Genomic DNA, 24,996 nt, shown 5'->3' on the forward strand with positions numbered 1-24,996 from the left:
TCTTTATCTCTCTCACTCTCTTTTTCTGCGTAGGTCCGGGTTCTTTCTCTTTCGTGTCCACCGCAATTAGTGTGTGTACACTGTACATATACGACCGGCGGCACTGTATATAATATAATTAATATATTTGTAGCACGTGTGATGTATATGAGTGCATGGGCGTGCACTCGTGTGTGTACTGTCGACTAGTGATAAGTAGAGGTGGGAAATAAATCGAGCTTCACAAGAAAATTACCTCCGACTGAGGCGGCGGCGGTCGTTTGGTCGATATTCAACTCGATCGGCGCGCCCGACGCATTCGTCTTTTGCAGGCCTCTATACACGATGTACAATTGTGTAATATAATAGTACCTAAGTATATAGCTGCGAATTTGGTGTTTCATGAACGATAAGTGGACGAGATACCGCGCTTCGGACGTATACGATTTCGGCGCAAGTCTGGGCGGTGACAATCATCGAGGTGAGAGAGAAAACAAAAATGGTAAAAACGGAATAATAGCAATAACTATCTTATAGTTACAATGCGGAAAGCAACACAGCTTTTTTTGTTGGATGTCATGTTGAATTCGTCGTTATGAAGTGCTTTCCTAAGACCTACCTACGAGGCTAGTCGAAAGAACTTTTCCATATTTTCTTGTCGGCTTCGTAGGTACATCGCTTTTTCGTACGAACTTAAGACTAATAAATGTGAGTTTTGTTTACAAGGTATCCTGTTTTTGTTAACAGTTTAAATATACCATAGTTATATCTGCAGATCACAATATTGTTTTAATGTTATAACGTGCAGATTGAAGTTGAATTTACTATTTTATAACAATATAATATTTTTACATGATTTATCAATTAAAACGTATTTTATATATGCGTTAAAAATCATTTACACGGTATAGGTCGATATTTTATATTATTTACTAAAAAAAATAGGTAGGTATATTATAATAATTATTTATACACACTTAAATGTGACCTACGCAGGTGTACAAACGTAAATAAGATGATAAATAATATGGTATCTATGGTCGTATGGATAATATTTAACCTGCAATATCGTGTAATATTATAAGTAGGTATGTTGACAATTTGTCATAGATTCTTTACAAAACGTGGTATGTAATAGCGTTTTACGATAATGTTATGGAAAATAAATGAAAATATTGTTCAGCGAAAAAAAATGTGATTTCATAAGAAATATATATATAAACTATATACTTAGCCACTTAGGTATTAATTATTATAAAAGTTAAGTTATAATCAATAAATAAAAAAAAATTATATTAAAATAAACTATTATTGTTTTATTAACATTCTTAGAAACAATTTTTTAAAAATCTAGGTCATTTAGCATAATGAAAACGCTATTGAAAAATATATTTCATAATAATATAGCATTCAAATTGATTACAATATATAATAAATGTCCATGTACTACGATTTCTAGGAATAATTAGTCGACTCACAACTGAGTGGGTACCTATTAATAAATTTAATAATGTTAATGTTAATATAATATAATTCAAGGAAATTGTAGAATAATGAATATGAAACAAAGATTTTTTACATTAAAATTACAATTACGATGACTCATATATCATAAATGGATTATTGATTAAACAACTAATACTTGCCACTTTTGTTTACAATACATCGTTTGGTATTCAACATTTGACATATTAATTATTATCTACGTTATATTATGCACACGTCATTATTGTGTCTACCGTTTTGAGTTTGTATCAATGTATGTAATTTAGTTATGAAAACAAAATATTTAAACAATATTATAATATGACCTTGTAGACTTGATCCTATTAAAGCGTGAATTCGAAATATAGGTAAGTAATGCATATTTTAATTCCGTAGAATATAAAATGATGTCGGAACAGTAATATAAATATTGACCGTAGCGAGTGAAATCGTATATGAAAAAAAAACCGATTTTATCGTGTACCTACATGATTAATTTATCTCTAAAATTGTTGTCACATATTTGATATTTCAATACCTTTTCAATACACATGTCTATTTGGTTATACTGATATAACATTGATTAAATATACATTGTATACTTAATCAATGTTATATCAGTATAATCAAGTAGACATTATTAGGTTATAGGGTGAGGTTAGAGTTTTAGATTTAAAATTATTTACATTTAGTTTTTATTTCATGCTAAAATGTACAGGAACTATAATATCAATATTGATTGTTTATAATGTGTACGATTCAAACCGTATGAGCCGGTCGACTTTGAGAAAAAGTACCTACACGAAGGAAATCATTTCGACCAATCACTAATCAGTAATTATCCAAATGATTATTATTAAACCTTACACATTTACTATAATATACATGCCTGTAATCGTGTATGTACTGTGCTCGTGAAATTTAACTATAACACTAATAAGTTACAATTATTAATCTAAAATAGAAATTTTTATTAGTAGATTTTATTATTTGGACCTGTGCTTAAGTATCGGAGCTAGTGTAGACTGCATATTGTATAATGTGTTTGGCCACGGTCATATGTGGCTGTTGATATATAGTATTCATATAGTATCATATTATAATTATTTATAACCTAAACGATACTTATTTTAAACTTTAAAGGTGAACGCTTATTTTCTCGAAATGATTTAACGTTTTGGGATAGTATATTTTTTTTTCATTCATTGAGTTTTAACTATTTTTAACGACAGCAGCTCACATTTTTTATTTTATAAACACATTCATTTTTAGACATTCTACTTATAGTCATAATATGACATTAAAAATGTATGTTGTCGTTCAAAAAAGAAAACACTTTAATAATGTTATTTTTTATGTCCTCAAATTATCTAAAATAATATTTACATAAACGTTAAAAATTAGAAAGAAAATAAGAGTGTTTACCTTTAAAAAAAAATCACCCTGTATATTATATTATATCTAAATGTTTAACCAATGGGTTACTTGCCATTTTCGGCGGTAGACAAAATCATGCTATTTTCTACGATTTTAAAAACTATGTAATCTACTTGGTGCCATTTTTGGCAAATACAATTTGGCCTTTAAGCTTATCGGGTAAACATATTTTAAATGTTTATGCATTTTTAAAAAAATAGTATTAACAATCTACAATAGTTAAAAAGAAATAAAAAATTTATATTATGTCCATCAAAACCTTGCGTTATGTATTTTTCATGTACACTATCAATTTGACCTTGTTTAATGTAGTAACGTGTTTGTCAATGCAACAGTAAAAAGGTTTTACATATTGATGTTTATTTTTTTGCATAAGCATTTTTTCTTGTGAATTTATTATAAACTGTTCTCAGCATTCTTTATCAGTGCAATGTAAATGTAAATATTTACCTCTTAGATGAGAGAAGACGACCATTTTATCGGCTTTAATAATAATATCTTCATGTCGGCTCTTTTGTAGAACATTATTATATATCTGGTAAACTATAGCTGGTAAACTATTATATATGTGTTTTGTTCACTCCAAATTTCTGTCACTCTTCGTGTTTGCGGAGATTATATCTTTATCGCCTTACAATGATAATAATAATAATAATCGAGTACGAAACAAATCACTGGGCTGCTCTTTTTGGCCGTTCTCTCAACGGGATATTGTACGTTCCCGCGGGGTCGTAAAAACCACACGCCGCCGATCCGTATTCGACCTCCTCGTGCACATTTATATAATATTATATATAAGAGCACAGCGACTCGTAACTATAGTAAACCGATTTTCTTTTTTTTTGACAGTAGAAATAATAATAATAATAATAAGTGCAATGTGGTATAACACGTCGTAATGAAAGGCTGGGAATCGCAGTTTTCGTTGTGACCGATAAAAACTCGTGGACACCCATGTCTCCCCCCGTCGTGCTCTGCAGTGTATAACCATAAAAGGTCGTTAAATTTTACGTTCTTTCGGCTTCACCATATATTGTGCGCAGGCAGGGAGATGTAATTTTGATTTTCCATCAAGAAAAAAGACCATAAACTTTTCTCATCTGCCACGCTGACCAATCCAGGCTTTTATATTTTGAAAGAAAATTCTTCAGAAAATGCATTTTTTTTAATGGGATAAAAGCGAGTTTTAGCTAAGCGAAAATAGAAAATATGCCATTTGTTAACCCTCCGCTGCACCCTCATCAAAGTAAATAATAAACCTTCCGATCTCGTCTTTATATACATTTTTCAGCTTATATGCCTGATTTTCTATTTATTATTTGTGTCTTTTTTATTCGTTCTACTCACAATTCCTAAACCGCTCAAGAGGTGGTCTGCATGATGGCTTAAGCATTTAGTCGTAATCATAAAATGTATTATTCTTGTACGAAAATATAGTGAAATTGTTTTTATTCTTTTGAGGTTTACCTTTTTTTCTTTTGCTTTTTAAAAGTTATTTTTAACAAAAGAATATACCTTTATTCTAATATTATCATTTTTTATTGTTAAAATGTGATAGGTGTGTCGTCATTACAAAAACAGTATTTTCGTTGAAAAATATGTACAATACACGTAGGTACGGAATTATATATAAGGATCATAATATAGTTTTACTTATTATGAAAAAAAATGTGTAATGGAGTCAATGAACTTTAGATATTATACAAAATGTGCAGACGACACACACTTATACTACAACGCTGCAGTTGTGTAATTACGAGGTGGTGGATTAAGCGATGTGGGTGCCGTATCTCTCACCCCCAAGAGCTTAACTGCCACACATCAGTACACTAAAATAATGTATTATTACAATAATACACCATATAATATCATAATTGTATTTAAATGAAATAATAAAAGTAAAACAAAAACAAATCAAATTCGTTTGCTGGCTGTTGTGTCATGAATAACGAATATAAGTTATAAGTAATTAGTAGGTAACTAATGACCTAAATAAGATAGGCATATAGGGTTTAAATATTATGATACATAGGTATATGTACCTTTATAGAATCTAGATCATAGTAAACTAAATAATAAATAAATAAACCACTAATTTTAAATTAATTTTATCCATTAATCCTTCACGCGGTCGGTGTTATCGTATCATATACAAATGTAATTTTATTTTTATGTATTTTTTACATAATATGTGCATTGGTAATAATTGTATTTGGGCCTGGTGTGGTTCGTTGGCTGGCCTGTCACTAAATTGTTATGCGGTCAAGCATCGGCTGACGTCGCTAATTCGTGGATGGGTAACGACTGACTACCCGGTTTTTACTTTTTAGTTGCAAATCCTCGTCCCACATACACATGTTCCTCAACCAACCGTAACCCCCCTATAAAATGCAATTGGCCATATAGTTGCCGATACTCAAGATCAATAAAAAAAATAATAAAATAATACAAAATAAATGTATTTCTTGTAATACACACAAAATCATTTTTTTGGGTAATATCCCAGCCAAATTAGGCCGTTGCTATAACTTAGTGTGTATTCGTCGTAATGGTGGACCTGTCGTTTACAGTTTATCCCATTTATTAACGGCAATAATTAATTTAAAAACTATGCACGTTTTCGAATACAAGCACGACTGCGTTTAATTGCGCTGTGGCGTGCCTGAAGTCCGAGAAAACGATACACATTTTGTACATAATAATATGTAATATATTATATTATAACTACCTTACGGTTATATTAAACTGGCAGTAGGCGGTGCAGGTGGTTGGAGAAATACTGGTAAAAATAGAATGGTTAAGACAAAAATGGGGCACGTTTAATGAGACGTTCTGCATACGCTGTTTATCGACTTTTTGTCGTTTCGACATTACACAGACGTTATGGTCAATATTGAGCAGCTTACGCACTCAAAATTTTTCGATGTATATAGTCAACATTTATACAGCGTATTACACGCAGTATGATTATCTGACAAAAATCCGCAAGTCAAATCAAAAAACAAAAGGTTTTCGAATAATTTCAATACAACAATTTTGTAGACAATGAATTTTCGAATTTGACGTCAAAATATGTCATTGACTTGCTGAATATTCAAGTAAAAGTTAAAAATTGTTCTTTGAACCAATGACGCGTTTTGCGTTCATATTTAAAATAAAACTATTCACTTCTGCCTTGAAAACTCCTTGAATAACATCGTTTAAGTACTTATGCCTAAACAAGATTGTCGTGTCACTTAGGCACTCCATTTAGAATAAATTCTCGCCTTAAATACGAGCCTCCGCTTTATCAAAACATTAATATTCAATGAACGCACTAAATTAAATATCAAATTGCTAATTTATAAATCCTTGATTAAGGTGATGTGGACTTATGAGTCTCCAACTGTGAGGTAATACCAAACAATCCGATCTGAAGAAAATTCAAACTTTTAAAAACAAAACCCTACGAACACTAATGCTTCGCTATGTATTTCCAATTTTACTCTATTCATGCAGACTTCAAAATTAAAACAGTCCAAGCAGAATATAATCGCAATGCATTCTATAAACGTTTTCATAATAAACTGCCTTCCCATCCCAATCCCCTCATATCAAATTTAGTCACTCGTACCATTCCTGGAAATCCTCCATGACCAATGAAAGAAAACTGGGGTAGAGATTTTCTTAATGAATACAATTTAATAAAGAAATAAATAAGAAAAAATTAAATTTAAAAAAAAATAAAAAATAAAGTAGTGGTATCACATCACTGGATGGTTTCTTCCCCCACATTTTTCATGAAATAACTTATAATATCAAATATTCTTATTGTGCTCAAGAGCACAGATTGAATATTTCTTTAAAAAAAAAATTAAAACAGTCAAAATAACCTTAACATATACTACTAGTGTCAGTACGTAAAGTCGATTAAAATTGAGCTACAATTCATGTGACATTTTCTTTAATATTCACTAGGTACCTATATCAAGATAGAATTTAAACTGCAAAATTAATATTTTTTAATTCATCAAAAAATTAATTATTTTAATTTGATGAAAAGAGTTTATTTTTATTTGATTGTTATCACACAATGTGGACTAATTTTCAAAAATGGTAAGGAAAAAATGTTATTTATTTTTCAACCTACAAATTAAAAAGAAAAAAACAATTTTCTGAGAAATTAGTTACTGCATCAGCATTACACGTGTATTTTTTATGTACTTACCAGTAATATACAGATTCCGCACATTAATGCGTACAAATGTTTATTGTTTTACGTTGTGTTCCATTCTTAAACACGACCAACGTTATGTTATGTATGTATGTGTTATTAGTAAACGTCGATTGTTATTCGATATATGAAAGTAGGTTAAACACATTTCGTCGACTACTAGTATCGGTCATACAATTTTAATATGCTGCCCTCGATTTTACAACTTCACCCTGGACAGTTGTCTACCATATTCATTGGCTGTATTATCGTTATTTCATTATCTTCGTTCTAATAATGTAATTTTTCATTATTTTACATCAAAACTTGTTTCGTTTATATAATTTATCACTTGAGTCACGACGTTAATATTTTCAAACGATTTCGACTGCAGTTGTGCGAAGAAGTCCTTAACAATCAATGTCGCTTCGTGTTATGAATGAGTTTTCCTCTATAAGATCCGTCATTCATATAATATTTATCCATATTTTTACCCCGTTACGCACAGTCTGTTTTAATAATGGCCATATGTTGCCTCCAAGTGAAAATAATAAGAAAAATTATACCTACTATTATGTACAAAGTGATTAACCAAGTATGCTCATCCCTATTTTTCATAATTATGAATTTATTCAAATTTTAATTTTTTGGAATTTTTGAGTACTTATAATATACTTAAAGACCTATTCTAAAATACTTTGATTTTTATAGCATTTAATTAGGAGTTACTTGTAACGATAAAGGCAGATGATTGTTTTGAATTTTTTTAAACATCTAAATCGAAAGTCTGTTGTTTCTGAGATATTAAAATGTATTACCTATGCTATGTACCTTTATATTAAAAACAATAATTCTTAACAAAAGTTTTACAAAAATAACCAATTATGTATTATACTAATATTTAAAATAGCAGTGCTTATTATAGTTAGATGCTGGAATAATTTTTACAAATTATAATATACTAATACTTGATAGATTATGTAATATCTGCAATTATTAATAATTACTATAATTTTAAAATTATCATAGCTTAACCCATAATTATCATGTACATATTATTATCTTTAGTAAGCAATGTTAAATAATTCAAAAATTACTCGTTGAATTTAGATACATCGACGTTTTTATAACTGTCATCTGTTTAATAATTTACAGAAATAAGGCCAATATTCTCATTTTAAAAACGAAATTGGTAGGCATCGCTACGGGACACTTCTTGAATGTTATAAAAAATCTACACATTTGAAAATATAAGGTCCTTAGTAAACTTGAAAACTCAAAAAATCAGAACTTGAATAAATTCATTATCCAAAGGGAAAAATTTGGGCGAGCATGGTTGGTGAATCGACCTGTCTAATAATTTCGAATACTAAAACGACATTGAATGCATGACGACCTCGAACCGAATTTATTGGCGTTTTATTCTTTCAAAAAATGTACGTACGTATAAAAACGTCTTAGCATCACTTATGACTCTGACGAAAAGCTTTCAGAAAATTACTATTCAACGGAATCCATTGAATGGCACGCGTGGTACCCCAGTTATTTATGTGCGTGTGTTGTTCATAATATATGCGGTAAATGGCAGATATTTAGGATGTTTAAGCTTTCCTGGCGTGTTCGGAGTCTAAGGGATACCTCCCGACAAAAGTGTATACATTTTGAATAGAAACGGTGTACGAATAAACTCACGGGTATTTCCATATAAGACGTCTTTAGTAATAATTCCTATGTATTACACAGAACTCAAATATACGGTTATTAGATATTAGATATTATATTATTACATCATAGAATATTTCCACCGGGTCGTTTTATGGTATGAAAACATTGACGGAGTGCACGACTGCGCTTTCGTAAGATATTTGTCAGTCAGAGTGATAAAAATAGCCAATAGCCTTATAAATGGCTTAATGTTATATGTACTATAATAATATTTTATAATATTCGCTGATATATTATTGGTTTATTTTGGTTCGCGAAAACTTAGATAAGTAAACAAAAATAAAACCAATAAATAACCTTATTCGAAAAGTAAGCAAGTGTATCAAAAAAATATCGTTTAAAACGATTCGCCTGAAATCAATTCGCTCCAGAGCGATAATCATTCCAATATACGAATTGTGTATACCTGCTACAGACTGTACTAATTAAGGACATAACCCGTTTCGACAGTCGTTTATTTTTATTGTATTTCATTGTATCGTAATATCACAAATATTGTCTCGTCACTGCAGTGGATCTATACGTCGAGAGAATAATCTCCATCGTTTATTATTACATTTTTTATGTTCTCCAACGTGTACGACAACTAAAAAAACAAATCATGAAGAGATACGGATAGTATATCGCCCTCTGAATCCCCAGTCCCCTGCCAATGTGAGTAGGTACCCTTTACAATGTCAGTCGAGTCTTTAACACTGCGTTTCCTCACATAAAAAAACATTAAAAAAATATATAATATTCTTATCGAGAAAAAACTTGACATTTTTAATGAATGTGTATTATATTTTTATGAAATAAGGTTATGTGTACAAATATAAAATAGTGTACAATATATTGGTATAATAATTTTAAGGTGACGTAGTCACAGTTCGGTGAGAAGGTTATTTGTCGACAGCCATATTTCTACATTTCAACAATAATTATTTTTCCCAAGATAGTTAGGGGTGTATTGAGGGCCAAGGAGATTAAAACAAGTTATTATATAAATGTTATTGACGTAGATGGGTCAGATGTAGCTTATCAATGTCTACCACGGCGCTATCGTTTATTTACGCAAACATATCTACATCGACGCCTTGTTAAAGTTGTTTTATTCAACAGAATTTTTTTGTTTGAAATTTTTTTTTACTCGAGCTAAGAAAAAACACGCAAACTTAATGACGGGCAAACGGATCTCGTAATAGTTACCTATTAGACTGTCTAACTCTGACTGTTTACTCGCGGGTAACGATAACACTGCACTCGTCACGACTATTTAACTTTGCCGGGCGTACGGATTTTTCCGAATGCCGACAATAACTACTATAACTAACTGACGCGTAACTATAATAACGCAGAACTTTGTGCGGTGCCCGTACAATAGACGTACAATATTGTTGCACTGTTAAGTTTTCCGTGCACGTACATAACGCGCGTCGTGTCGTTTTCAAGATTTATGTTAACAATAACAGTTGTGTGCCTGCAAAGACTTAAACGGTCCGTATCGCGTGATTGTTCAACGACGACCATGACGTTTCGAATGATAAAACCGCTTCCAAGTACGCCTCAGCTTCCCGACCGAGTTCATGTATTTCGACGATATTAAATTTATTTTTTCTTCTTACAATCTGTTGGACATTTTCATTGGGTAGATACCTACCTAAAATTGTATATGTGTACGCTCTACTCTGACATTTATTAGTTGATCAAACTCTAGCTAAATCGTTTTTTCATTCCTAAAGCCTCGTGATTTAATTCATATTTTATATTTTCTCGGCTAACTTTTAATACCTACTGTTTTTATATTTTTTTTTATAAAATATATGTTACTTGTTGATAAATCTCTTTTCAAAAAAAAAATCCGTCTTACCACCATTCGCCCACAATTTTAGTTAAAAAATCTAAGATATTAACACGTCGTTTCATAATGTTATATAGACATGGCTATTTTGTATAAAATAAAAATACCTCCGTATTTGTGTCGCATTTAGTCAGATATAAATAATAATAGTTATAGTATAATATAGTCATTAAATGATTAAACTCTATGGTATTAAACAACTTATTTATTAGACTTCTAATTCATTAACATTAACATTATTATTTATTATTTTGTTTTTTTTCTTCATTTAAACGGTCAGTAATTACTGTCAGTGAAATAAATGTGACAACTGTAAATAGACATTGTTCACAACGACAATAATTTATGTGTATATAATGTATACATATATATATATTATATTTAATAATAATAATAACAATAATGAATATCTTTCTTCAGGATAAAAGCCTGAGAATTAGACCTTAAAATTATGTAAAATTAAAAATAATAATACAAAAAGACTCCCCTCTTATTTTCTATTTTTTTTTTAAATTTTCGGCATCCAATTATTTTGTACGAGTTTTAAGAATACTTAGATAATAAAAACAAAAACAAAACAAGAAATTGTCTAGTAATAATATAGTGCACGTTGGTATAATATTAAGACAAAAAACATTAATCACGTTTTGGAGGGCGTGATAAGAATATTTTGTATTCTATAATATAATTTTAGTCAGATCTTTTTGTACGTCGACGGACATATTGTTTGCAATCAATAGAATTACTAAATGGATTTAATCTAATTACAATAATTGGTAACATTATTTATTATATTTTAGCACTTTAACAGGTACTAACACACATGTAAAATTAATTCATATTAATTAATGTATTTATTTTATTTATTTATTTATAGGTATCCAAAAAGAAACTTTTATTTTACACAATCTCATTTTCGATACAAGTATACAGCATATTGCTTTTAGGGTGGCAGGTGAGGTCTATACGTATAATTCATAATTTGTAAATGTTTATTTACTTACACAAAAATGAATACCTCGTTTATTTAAAGTGAAAAACATATTTTATACATTTGTAACTTGTAGTAAATAAAAGTAACGATATACAAAAGGTCTTTCTCGTACCAACCCTGAAAGAAAACTGTTGTATCATCTTGCCCAACCAATGCTCTATGCGATTTTTTCTCCAATATGTCAAAAAAACGTTAATTCTGACGTTTTTAATTTGATAACGATAAAGGTTCAAGGTTTCCAACTACTTTTAAGACATCTAGAAAATGATCTATCTATGGTTTAATTTTAACTTGACATAAACATCGTGTAAATATTTCAAAACCAATTTCGACCTTATTGAAATGTTGACCAAAAATATGACTGCTAATATCTTGAATATACCGTTCGCAGATTTCTTTTTTACTTTCTGTCGTGTACATAAAACAACAATTAGGTATTTCAGATATTTGTAGTTTAATAAATTCTTCAATAAACTCTCATAACCTACATTGCGATGTATTTGTTAATTGTTTTTAGAAATATTAATTTTTATCACTATTATATACTTACTTTTATCAATAATACACTGTTGTACTGTTACAATAGAAAGCAAAACAAATCAATATTGATTACATACATTTCAAATTAATTATATTTCAAATATTCAAGTATTCTCTATGGCTATACTGTTGGTTATTACTTATAATAATTAAGATTGATATAAAATAATCGTTTGACGTTTGGTGGCCCTGGTTGATTGTAAACCACTGGTTCCCAGAGGCATTTTCTCCATTTCCTCTCCGCTTTACACCCCACTGCAATGCTCTCAGATGCTAATAATAATATGTTTAGCGAGCTGAGTGGTTCAACTTGAATACAAAACTTTTGATTAAACGATTCCCGTCGCGATCATAAATTAACGCAAATTCACTCATTACTACATTATATACATATTTCAAATGATTCGTTCAATGAGTACATTACGTAAAAATAAGTATTTTAAAAACTTAAAACTTTATTCGACACGTATTGTGTTTGTATTTAAGAGGTATTTTTTTCAGTTATTTTCTTCTTAAACGAGGTAAAACATTAATTACTGTTTTTTCAACTTTGTAATACATATATTATAAAGTTGTAATTGAATTATTAACTGTAAGAAATATAGCTTATTTACTGTTTTCTCATTGTATACACTGCAGTGTAGAATATAACGCATAAGTATATAGTACCTACTTGTTGAGCAAAACGCATTTTTCTTTTTTCATTTTTACTCAGTAAATGTAAACACAATGCAATTTATTTACGAATATCGAACAGTGTAAAAATAAATGTATACGCGTGAATACATTTTGAAGATGAAAAAAATCAGTATTCACCGCCCGTTGCAGTAATAACGATTGGAGACTTGTTAGTTGTTGTCCGTGCGCGTGATGATAATAAATTAGTTATATACCACCCGGATATTCAGAGAAATATTATTATATACGTATATGCGTCGAAATCGTGAAAATGAAAACCTTTGATGATGATGAATCACTCATTATATTATGCTCTCGTGTAAAATAGATAATAGAGGTAGTCTGGTATAGTAATAGAAGAGTCGTCCGCTGCCGCCGCGATAAAGAAAAACACCGTACGAGATGAAAAGGAAACTGTTATTATTATTATTATTATTAAGAAGAGAATAATAATATGTGTTCGACGATATTTTACGTACGATGCGAGTGGAACAAAATGGGAACAAATCGTTCGAATGAAGATTGATGAATATTATATAGGGCTGCTATAAAATAGTATCAAAGTGATTAATATTTGAGAAAAAATAAATAACACGCTCTCTTATAAGCAGACATTGTGTGTATCGTTTGTGTATACTGTATATAATATATATATATATTATTATCTAACCTTTAATAGGTATATATTATGTCGCTCGTTACCGGTAGTATTACGCTGTTGTGGCAAGATGATACATCTATTTATAGGTACATAAATATATTATATGAGTCTATTGATTTTTCTCATAAAACGACAAGTGATCTATAATTTATTACACTGGTAGAATCTATTAATCTAACTGCAGTGTAAAATATACGTAATAGACTTAGAGCAGGTACTAAATTTAACCACAGTAGGAACAAATTTGGATGACGATATAAAAGAGCCAATCATGATTACGGTCTACAGTGATTTATATAGTGACGAGAAATTTGTGTACGTAAATCGTATTGTGTGAGAACTCGAAAACAATAATAATAACAATAACGATAGGTATAATAACGTCCGACATCGGAAACAATGTTAGATGCAATACTATTGTTTTATAATAGTAGTAATAACTAATAATATTTAATAACATTTAACAAAAGATCCTAAGTTTCTATATTATTTCAATATATAATATTATGTTAATACTTAATTATTACTAAAGTATTGTCAAGTTTAAAGTTAAAATGAACATCGAATGACATTAGTTAATAGTGGATTTTTTTTTTCGGTGACGATACAAGTTTAATAAAATATGTTTACATTTCATAGGGCAGCGCACACGTTTGAGTTACTTATATTTATTATAAACAAAACAACCCGACCAATAAGTATCAACAAAGTACATAGGAAGAATGAAGAAATAATAGTTACATTTTTAAATACTCAATTACATCTTATAATAAAGGAACTTTTTTTGTTTTTAAAAGTCCTTAAATGTTTTTCATAATTGTACCATAAATAATTTTAAAACATTTGAAGTTTTTGGAAAATAGGTTTGATCCTTCGTTTTAATATTTTATTTTCGTTGAATATTTTTTTCTCAAAACGTCATAAGTAGGTACTTAAAATATAGGTATTATATTTAATTTCAGAATATAATTTTATCCAATATTTATTTAAACGTGATTTAAACGAAACCGAACAGAAACATCATGGTAATATACTAAAATGTGTTTGATTTCATATATCGACGCGACCGTCCTTAGGATTTGCGAGGCCCATGGCGAAAAACAATTTTTAAATAAATTTTACCACTTTTTTCAAACGCGATGCCTCCAAATGTAAGCAAAAAGCGCGAGGCCCAGGGCCTGAACCCTGTTCACCCCCCCCCCCCCCCCCTAAGGACGGCCCTGGTGTTTCAATGTTTATTGAAATAACTGAATTAAATATTATATAACCTATTAATGTATGATTATTGTATGCTAATGCTGAAAATAAAGCAACTACCTAAGAGGGATTTATAGAGTTTAATTTTCCCGATTTATCCATGGACCCATCCCCCCCAAAAAAAAAAAAAAATTCTTTAAATGTTTCTATCTTAATTCATGGAAATAAATTTTCAGACCCATTTAATAAATACAAGTCTATTAAAATATTTAAAACGTAACATGTATATAATGTATAAAACTATTCAAACGTAAATATTCATTAGAATAACCTTTGTACTGTTAAAGCTGGTAAACCGAAAAACCGCGGGGTATACTTACGGTACAGCTGCAGGTATGGTTGTATCACTTATAATCTATAATCCTTTATCCTTTCTATTATACTACTTATTACTTTTTTTAAAGTGTTTTTGGATGATTTTAAATGAAAATACTACTTCCGATTTCAGACATTTAAATATTTGATTTCAGTCTAAATATGTAGGGGTTGATATAGTTTAGTTTTCAGTAGCGGAACTCGTAAATTCTTAGAGTTTTGACTTTTGACTGTAGAATAGGATTTATGGGACATAAAAAAACAGAAATAAGATATCATCTGATTTTATCATTCTAATTTAAATATACACACATGTGTAGTATATAGATGTGATATATTTGTATAAGAATAACTACGCTATAATTACACTTCATATGGAGAAAAAAGGAACTCTGGATACGCCGAGCGTCCATCAAAACATCAGTCGGCTCATGCCCATAATAGCACAAATCTGCCTGGTGGTGTCTTACTTTGACTTAAATGAAAGACTATAGCTGCTTTGTAGTTGGTTTATACGCTCTTACAAAACTAAAATATAAAAGTTTTAGTCCCTTGTTCAGTAAGAGATTTTTGACTGTAGTTTGTAGGTACCATGTTCTGTTTCTGAAACAGCGAAACCACAAAATTGGCATCGTCGATCGCAATCACAAGTATTATTGTAATAATAATAATTATAATACAAAAACAATATCGGCTATTAAAAATAACTATAATATTAGTAAGACTAGGCACCAGCTGAAATATGATAGTAATTATAATAATAAAATCGGTAAAAACAATAGGTATTGATAATACCGGTCGGAATATATTGATAATAATAATAATAATAATAATAAATAGTTATCATAAATAAGTAAAATATACTGTATAAAGATAGTGACCCTTGATGGTGAAACAAAATGTTAATTTAAACAAAAAAACAATTATAATAACAATACCGGAACACGTATTTCAATGTGTATTATTTAAGAAAAAGTTAATGCATATGAATATATAATAGGCAATTGCCAATTAGTATTTATAAATAAAAATAAATAAATAAAATGAATGTTTAATAACTACAAATTAGAATAGCTAAATGCCTTATATTAAAAGAAAATGTATATTATATGCACTGAAAATAAAATAAACCCTATTGATTATTTGAATTTTTTTTTCGTCGATTATTGATTTTATTTATCAAGACTAATTAAACCAAGAAAAAATAATTAAATATTTATGTGACCACTGGCTTTTATTTTTTTAATGTACCATATTTGTGGAAATCGTAGGTATGTAAGAAGTTTAGTGTTTATTTATTTGTTCTTAACGTTAATATACTAAACGCGTCTTGGTGTGTTCATTGATGGATCAGACATGCTAAAAGTTTCCAATATTACAGAATTTGTTTGAGAGGCTATAATTAGGAATTGTAAATGTTATCTATTCGTTTATAGTTCAAACACGTCTGACTATAAATGGACGTTCAAAATTAAATCTGAACATTGAGTGATTCGGACAAATAATAGTTAAGAAAACAAAACGTGTCTCAAGGGTTAGTTGTTAAAATGCAATTCTAAACACATAAGTACTTAATTGACTGGTAATATGAACGGATGGTACCCTCATGTTTATTTATTTAAATCAAAATTAAATTCAGTGTAAGTTTTTACGTGTGGTATAAATTTTCATTTAATTTCACTGAATACATTTCCTTAAACAATGATAAAGGAAAAATAATTAAAGACAATATATTTTCTCGTGATCATATTAGTATTTTGCTATAATAGTAGGTTCTCTTTTTAGTTTTAAGATTCAAATCTATTGATGTCAAACAATTTTTTTTAATTTTAAATAATATATTTATTAATAAATAATACTATTTTATTCGTAACTATATATGGTACGATATAGGTACTATAAGAGAGACTGTTGAGTTTTATCTTTTGAAACAACTTTTTCGGTGTTTATTATTGTATATTGTTTTATAATTTTGAGCTAGTATTGTCAACATTTGCATTATTATTATTATTTGTATACTGAAATATTGATTTACCTTGTATGGTTTTAATATAAGTAAAACTGTAAAATGCACCAGCAACCATAATTTCAGAAATTCGGATCATTTGTGATCCATATTTTTTTTTACCTATCGGATAATATTATAATTTTTAATTATTATATTATATTAAACTCTAGTAAACATAAAATGTTGATACTATATTATTGTAAAATGCGACATATTCAATTTGTTTGAGGAATCTATAAGATAAAGGGCGTAATGCTAACGCAGTCCCCCCTCCGGTTCTCGATACCGTGGGCGGAAAAAAAAGGGATCTATAAGATGAATATATTTAAATGTACGTGCCGTAACACCTGTGGTCTAAATTCGAATAACACGGTAAAAACTTTTCCGTTGGACTGATTGATTGGCGAATCTTAGTACATATACATTATACATATTGTATAATAACACGTACCTATATAATATACATGTCACGTAATTCAGTTAAAAGTTCGAATATTTGCCGAAAAGTTCTCACAATATTTAATCGCGAATTCAAATAATATACGTATTGACGTATTACAATATGCGGTACCTACGTATATACATATCATTATTGTAATCAAGGTTATCTAGAGGCAATTTTTTTTTAATTTTTGAAAAATAACTATCAACGTCGAGACGTATAACGTCAATTAAATATGATACATCGCTCTGAGGAGGGAACTGCAGATGCCGACGCCACGCTTGTGGGCGGTATAGTAGCACCGACACAGTATGTAATAATAGTCAGTGTGCAGTATTTATGCATTGCACAGATATTAAATTACCGTTCGAGGGGTGGCGACGAACATCATTAGATTACCATCGATCTGGTAAATAATATATATAGTGGTTAATGATCATAGTCGGTATTATAACTTCAGTGGAAAACCGGAACGGGCCACGAGACGAGGACTGGAGAGAGAAAGCCGCATATAGTTAAATCAATCGCCGACATTTTTGCGTCTCGGTTCATATGCGATTCGAGGTGAATAGCATATAATATAATACATATATAAGAATCGTATTATAATGTCACTACGAATAAACCCACACAAACGATGTAATTTGTCACGAGTTATATAAGTTAGTGTACAATATTCAAATAATATATGTCGAGGCGTGGAAATAAATTAAAAACTACGGCGTATGACGAAAATCGCGCTTCAGCTGCAGTATATAATATTATATAAGCCTAATAGTTTTCTCTGTAACATTCGACGCTTGCGTCACCCTGTATATGTGTCACGCGTGTGCGTATGCATGTGTGTATATATATATATCTATCGCATTTTATGAATAAAAATCCGTGAGTTCGATTTTCCTCAGACGGATTTGCGTTACTCGTGGGAAAACATTAAAGCGAAAACGACTGTAGCTGAGGAACGGTGGCTTGCGATTTATTTATTACGGCGCGGTGAGTTTCGCGTAAGAAATGAAACAAAACAAATCAAATCTCCTTCCCCGCCAACGTTTTTTGTCGTCGTCGCGTGTTGGTGAGAAAACACTTGTCAGCTAACTATATATATATATATATATATATATATGATATAAAAGTATACGCACGGTGTATAGAGGTACCCAGCTACGTACGAAAAATATAAAACGCGTTTCCGTAAAAGCTTATACCCAGTGACGTTCCGCACGATTTTTAGCAACCTCTTATTAAATATATTTTATACATATATTACACACACACATAATATTATATCGATCCGGACGACATAACAATATATTATATCGTATAAATATAAATGTGTGTGTGCGTTTGTATGCTAATGGATATTCCATATGTTTTATCAACAGTTGGGAAAACATATAATAATTATGATAAAAAACAACACTACCGAAAATGTTATTCGCTCGTTCTCTTATTTTATTTGACATGTCCGCCCGTCCGCCTTTAAAAATAATATAAATATATAATAATACTAATGTGGGTATAAATTATTATATTATTATATACATATATATTATATATGTACAAACGGAGGAGTAACTATTATATATTATAATCTAGTGGTGCAAACGCGCGTTGTCATATTATTTTCGCGGGATTGAAATATTACCGGACATGACGAATGAAAAATGGAAAGCAATAACGATTTGTAAATGAAAAAACTAAATAACGTATACGTTTGCACAGATGAAATTAATTTTGACCCGACTTTGTCCTGCGCGTATTATGTCCCACGTCTATCCGGAGCCGCCGCCGTCGGTATATTATATGCACCACCGCCACTTCTGCAGTGCTGCGCTAATGGATAACGGGAGAAATGCGAATGAAAAGGATTCGGCCGACGATATTAATACCTGCAGGTGCCCTGCGTCCGTGGTGGATGAGGATTTATTTTTTACTAGTTTATTTTTTATTATTTTTTTAACCCCCGTGACATGCTGCGATATACCCATATCAAATAAAAGTATCAAGTCGAGTGTGTAAAAAATATCAAAAGATCTCAAGACAAATAGATTATAATATTATATGCTCGTCATAAAAACAAATTATCTTTATTTGTATTATTTATTGTATTCGTAATTTATTTATGATATGTTACAATTTTAATGTAAATAAATATGTAAGTACGATAGCTCTCGTTCAACTGCGTCCAGTAATAGCTGACACAACAGTATTTATATAACACGCCATAATATTATTACATATATATTAGATATGTCTATTTCCGTTTAAATTTTAGGTTTAAATAATTTTGGTCGTTATCAATGTCGACGTAAACGATGTTCGAGAATTACATTGATTTTTTAATTAAAAATGTAATTATCCTATCAAAGTGTGTATGTTTAATATTATATAATAACTAATAAGTATATATTATACAGATCATTTCGAATGCACTGAAACATTTCTCGGTTCAGCCCACTCTTACGAATTCCAATTTTCCAACACCTTGGTCATCCGAAAATGTATGTTTTTGAAAAATAATCAAAGATAAAATAATATTATAGGCGTGTTTAAAAAAATGTATATATAGTTTATACAATATATTATAACATAATAATATTATATTGTATTATACTAGTATACCATTATCTTCTTGAAGAATAATCAATAAAAAAAAATATATAGTATGTATTTTATGAGATACCACAAAAAGATTATAAAATATTTTATAAATAATAATATTATTATAGCTGATATTGGCCATTTTTAGATGTTCTACACGACAATGGACTTATATTGCCTATTCGATACGCCGTGTAACAAATGATACTGATTTCACGACACGATTTTCTCACAGCAGCGTATAATTTATTATAAATGTGATACATCGCGGTATACGAAATAGGTTTATTTTCTAAAGTGCTTTATATTTAAGATGATTATAATAGATTCATATCATTTTATTATTTATTTTGTAATAAATTTCAAATACTATTTGACATGTATTTTACATAATAATCTATTAAAAACAATAATAATAATGTTATTATATTTTTTAATTGCAAAAAATAACAAAATTGATTTTGTTAGTAAAAAAGCGTTGATGTAATTAATGTTAAAACTTTTTACACAATATTTAGTGTTTTTTTTTTTTTGAATGCACATTGGCACATTTTAACTAATAAAATAATACTACTGAACAATTTTAAAAATACAATCTTCAAAAGACTCTTAACACAGAATCTCCTATCAAAAAGTAACTACAATAAATTGACGAATTTTTTTATTTTATAAAATTCAAATTATTTGTTTTATATCATTATTAAAATGAAACAAAGTGTACAATAATATGTGATACAACTATCTAACTATCAGTATTAGAGTATTGACTACGGTCTATGAGTGAGAATTGTAACTCACCTATGTTTTGATAGGTTAAAGGTTTTGAGGTTAAGAATAAATATATATTTACTATTTTTAATACATGAATATGCAGCTTAATAATTTCTAAAAAGAATTTCATCAGTTTTATTTTTGTACTTTTTTTAATCAGAATTAATTTTATTACACTTGAAAATTCTTTTTAGAAAATTATATCAGTTAGTTTTAAAATATAAGAAATCCTAACTTGTTTTGGTATTTTTCGCAGTGGTTTATTGTTATGAAACTACAAAGTTAACCAACATTCCTATAACTCCTCAACTGAAAATGTTTTGAAGTAAATTTGTTTTCAAACTTACTTAATTTGAATAATCATCAACAATAACAAAACCAGTCTCGTCTTTATGGCAATCATTGTTAATTTTTCGACGAAATGATATTATAATATATGTGTTTAAAGCTTACAAGTTGCAGATCATATCATAATATAATGTAACTTTATGTATTTATACGGGGCATTAACTAGCAGTTCAGTTAGTCAAAGTGTATATAACAAATCATATTTACAATCTTATCTGAGTGAATCCAAGGAATATAATGACTATAAACAAAGAATAAATGTCTACACACCAATACCACCTTACAATAATAATACAAATAGATTCGGAAGCGTTTCAAATTTATTTTCCAGGAGGCGGGATGGGGCTAATAGCCACTATAACCCCCTAAATAATTTCCTATTTTTAGGTTTGACGATTTATCCACAAAAAATGTTTGTTATTTTGTCGTAATTCAAAAACTATTGCAAATTATTTTGTAGTTAAAAATATAAAAAAAATTTCATATTTGTAGCTAAGGATTGAATATTTAATAAAAGGTTTTTCATAAGTTGTTCAATAGTTCATATTGTCAACAGTAAATCTTAAAATAAATGAAGACTGTTGTTTTTTATTTAAACAAATTAACTTAAAATTTGGACAAACTATATATATTTTATACAAACAGTGACATTTTCAAATGCAATGTTTTCGTAAAAAATTAACACTCGGACCTGTGTACTTACCTATTACTAAGTAGTAATAAAGGCTGATAGACCATCTTGGCTCTGAATCGTTTTTCGTCAATGATTTATTGATTTACCGTTGAATTCAAATTTAACACATAGATACCTACATTACAGTGACTTAATGACAAGGTACACTTGACATCTACGTACACCCTTTTTTCTGTAAAATTTATATTGTAAAATACACATTAATTGTAAAAAAAACTGTATGCATGGTAAAAAATATTGAAATACATAGTTTTTTGGTTTATAAGTGTTTGAAGTTTAAATTTCGACAAAATTTGTCAAAATTGCAAAAATATTCAAATTATTTTTTAGTTAAAAATGTAAAACATTTTAAATATGAATACCTTACCAGTCTTGAAACTTTGGTACGAGGTTTCTCATATTTTTTTTACAGGAACTTAAATATTATCTTCAATAAACATATGATGCACAATTTTACTACACATTTTTGGTTTATTTTTTTTACAAAATAAGATATTTAAATAAAAAATAAAAAGACGAGGAAACTGAGGGATGGAGAATAAGGAAAAACAAAGAACTAGAAGAACTCTTTCAGAAGCCAAACATATTAAACATAATCCAGAGTAGGAGATTACAATGGGCGGGTCACGCATGGCGTAGTCAGAACCCACTACTACACGTAGTATTGACAGAGAAAACAAAAGCAGCTGACAGAGAGTCATGGAGGATTGGTTGTTTGACGGGATGGTCCTAGTGGCCGATAATACCCAAGAAGAAGAAGAAATAAAAAATAACAATTTTAGATATTTTGTTGTTGTTCAAAAAATATTATTTAAAAATGTTTACTATTATGTGGATCATTATCTACTTTACACAATTACATTTTCAAAATATTTATTGTTAATATAAAAATGATTTACCGCAACAGCAATGTAAATATAATATAATAACATATCCTTGTAAATATAAACAAACAGACAGTATTCTTTCAAAATCATTTTTCGTCCTAATCATTGAATTCAAATTTATCACATATATTATAGTTATTACAGTTACCTACTTAATCACTAAGTACAGTGTACACTCTTACCAGCTGAACAACAGAGCGACATTTCCGGTTTTAGTACTGTTCTAACCGGCTTAATCCCAAAAATAAAAATATTAAATGTATTGAATATATCCAATAGAAATCAAAATGTTACACACATATTTAAAACTTTTTGCTGCCATTAGATATAAATATTATTAGATCTTAATTTTTAGTATTATTAATTGGAAGTGATAATGTACTGTTTTATATTGGACAATTTATTAGGAATATTTATGATAAACGACACAAAATATTTAAAAATTTATCTGAGTGGGTAGAGTGGTTATTCGAATTTATTTGCCTAATCTATGGTTGTTACCTAAACTTTGTTCAAAACAAATTAAGCCTCTCCCGTCTCCTACAATTCAACTAAATCTCCGCCTATTGCCACTCATCATAATCGAATGCTCTCTGTGGTGGCGACTAGCGGTGCGGCAGATGATAATATTGTGACGTATTTATACCGGGATATGATAATATAATATGACACTATGGTCATGATAATAATATTATATCGTCAAACGTATCTGGTGCTCTTTGGGTGGATACGTTTATGCAAATTTAGGCAGTGATGATTTCGCCGAACCACGCCGACCACGCTCGTTGCCCTCTCTGAAATAATAATATAATACACCAGCCCGAAATGTGGGTGACAAATTTTCTAAGGACGTCGATGGCGGACGGTGATCTACTCGTTCGAGGTAGACGTTTTATCGTGGTGAGGTTGGAACGCGCGTCAGACTTTGTTAAATTCCGTACTGGTGAACTCTTGAAATTTTTAGCCATTTGTAACGATATAATATATATAAATAAATAAATAGAGATAGTGCAGAGAGAGAAGACGTGTGCTACACATTCTTCCGGCTAACGAGACGATTTAGTAAAATACTAACGCAGCCTACACGCATACAAACATTTTTTTATAAATAAAACTTCCAATGTCAATCGAAATTCACTTATTATTATAAAAAAAGAACTACCTATATAATTCAGTTTAACTGTTATATCATAATTATTAATTTATGTTTCTGTTTAATTGTTACGGCTATCTTGTTTATAGGCATTTAATTTTTATAACATTCCTATATTATAAAAGTTTTTTTTTATTTGTATATTAATACAATTTTATACAGGAAATCGTTTATAAAAAAAATCGGTTGCAAACTTGCAACAATCAAATTTACATTCATTTTAAATATTTTTGTTTCTAGTGGACACTATAATTTTGTGTTTGTTTTTTATTGGATATATTTTGTATGTGTGGAGGGGGAAAAAGGACAAGACGTGTCAACAGCCGTCCCCTTCGTTTTTGATTTTACACTTAAATCAAATCATGCAAATTACCAAAGTTAGCATGAAAATATATATTTTTATTTATAAGAAAAAAATTGAAAATCACAACGTGAAGGGTGGGAGATCTTACGTAAGCGCTTTAGCCGTTGCCCGTTTATAATACTTATATAGTACAAACGAAGTGCTCACATATAAATACCTACCGATAATATTATAATATTATTACAATCATGTCGACAATTTTTATTTTTCGATGACGCAACACGCGAATAGTCTGTAATCAAACACAATGATAAACGGTGAAAATCACGTTAAAGTTAACCTAACCACCGTTAAAGTGTATATACCACCATTATGAATTTCAATCAGCATTTTGCGACAACAACCTGCAAACAAACACGATCAAAAATAAACTCTATTTTAATATAATCGCCGCCCGCGTAAAGTGTTTACTTAAAAACTCGTTATGCACAAAAATCAGAACCATGGGTTTGTTTGTTTTAAAATTTCGTGCCGATATCGACCGAATTATTATAATATTCGTATAATAATATTACAACGTTCGTGTAGGTAGGTAATCGAATGTGCAGAGCCTACGTAAAAAATATGAATCGAATCATCTGCTCGACGAATCCGTCCGATAAATACGCGTACTTATTGGTATGTG

General features: G+C 29.5%; 1 protein-coding gene across 7 annotated transcripts in view; it reads left to right on the plus strand.

The window, feature by feature from the left end:
• LOC100161209 (potassium voltage-gated channel subfamily KQT member 1) overlaps nt 1-24,996 on the plus strand; it is a 263,780-nt gene that overhangs the window by 199,767 nt on the left and 39,017 nt on the right. The gene's annotated exons all lie outside the window — the stretch shown is intronic.

This window comes from Acyrthosiphon pisum, chromosome A1, assembly GCF_005508785.2.
Source record: "Acyrthosiphon pisum isolate AL4f chromosome A1, pea_aphid_22Mar2018_4r6ur, whole genome shotgun sequence".
Classification (NCBI taxonomy): Eukaryota; Metazoa; Arthropoda; class Insecta; order Hemiptera; family Aphididae; genus Acyrthosiphon; species Acyrthosiphon pisum.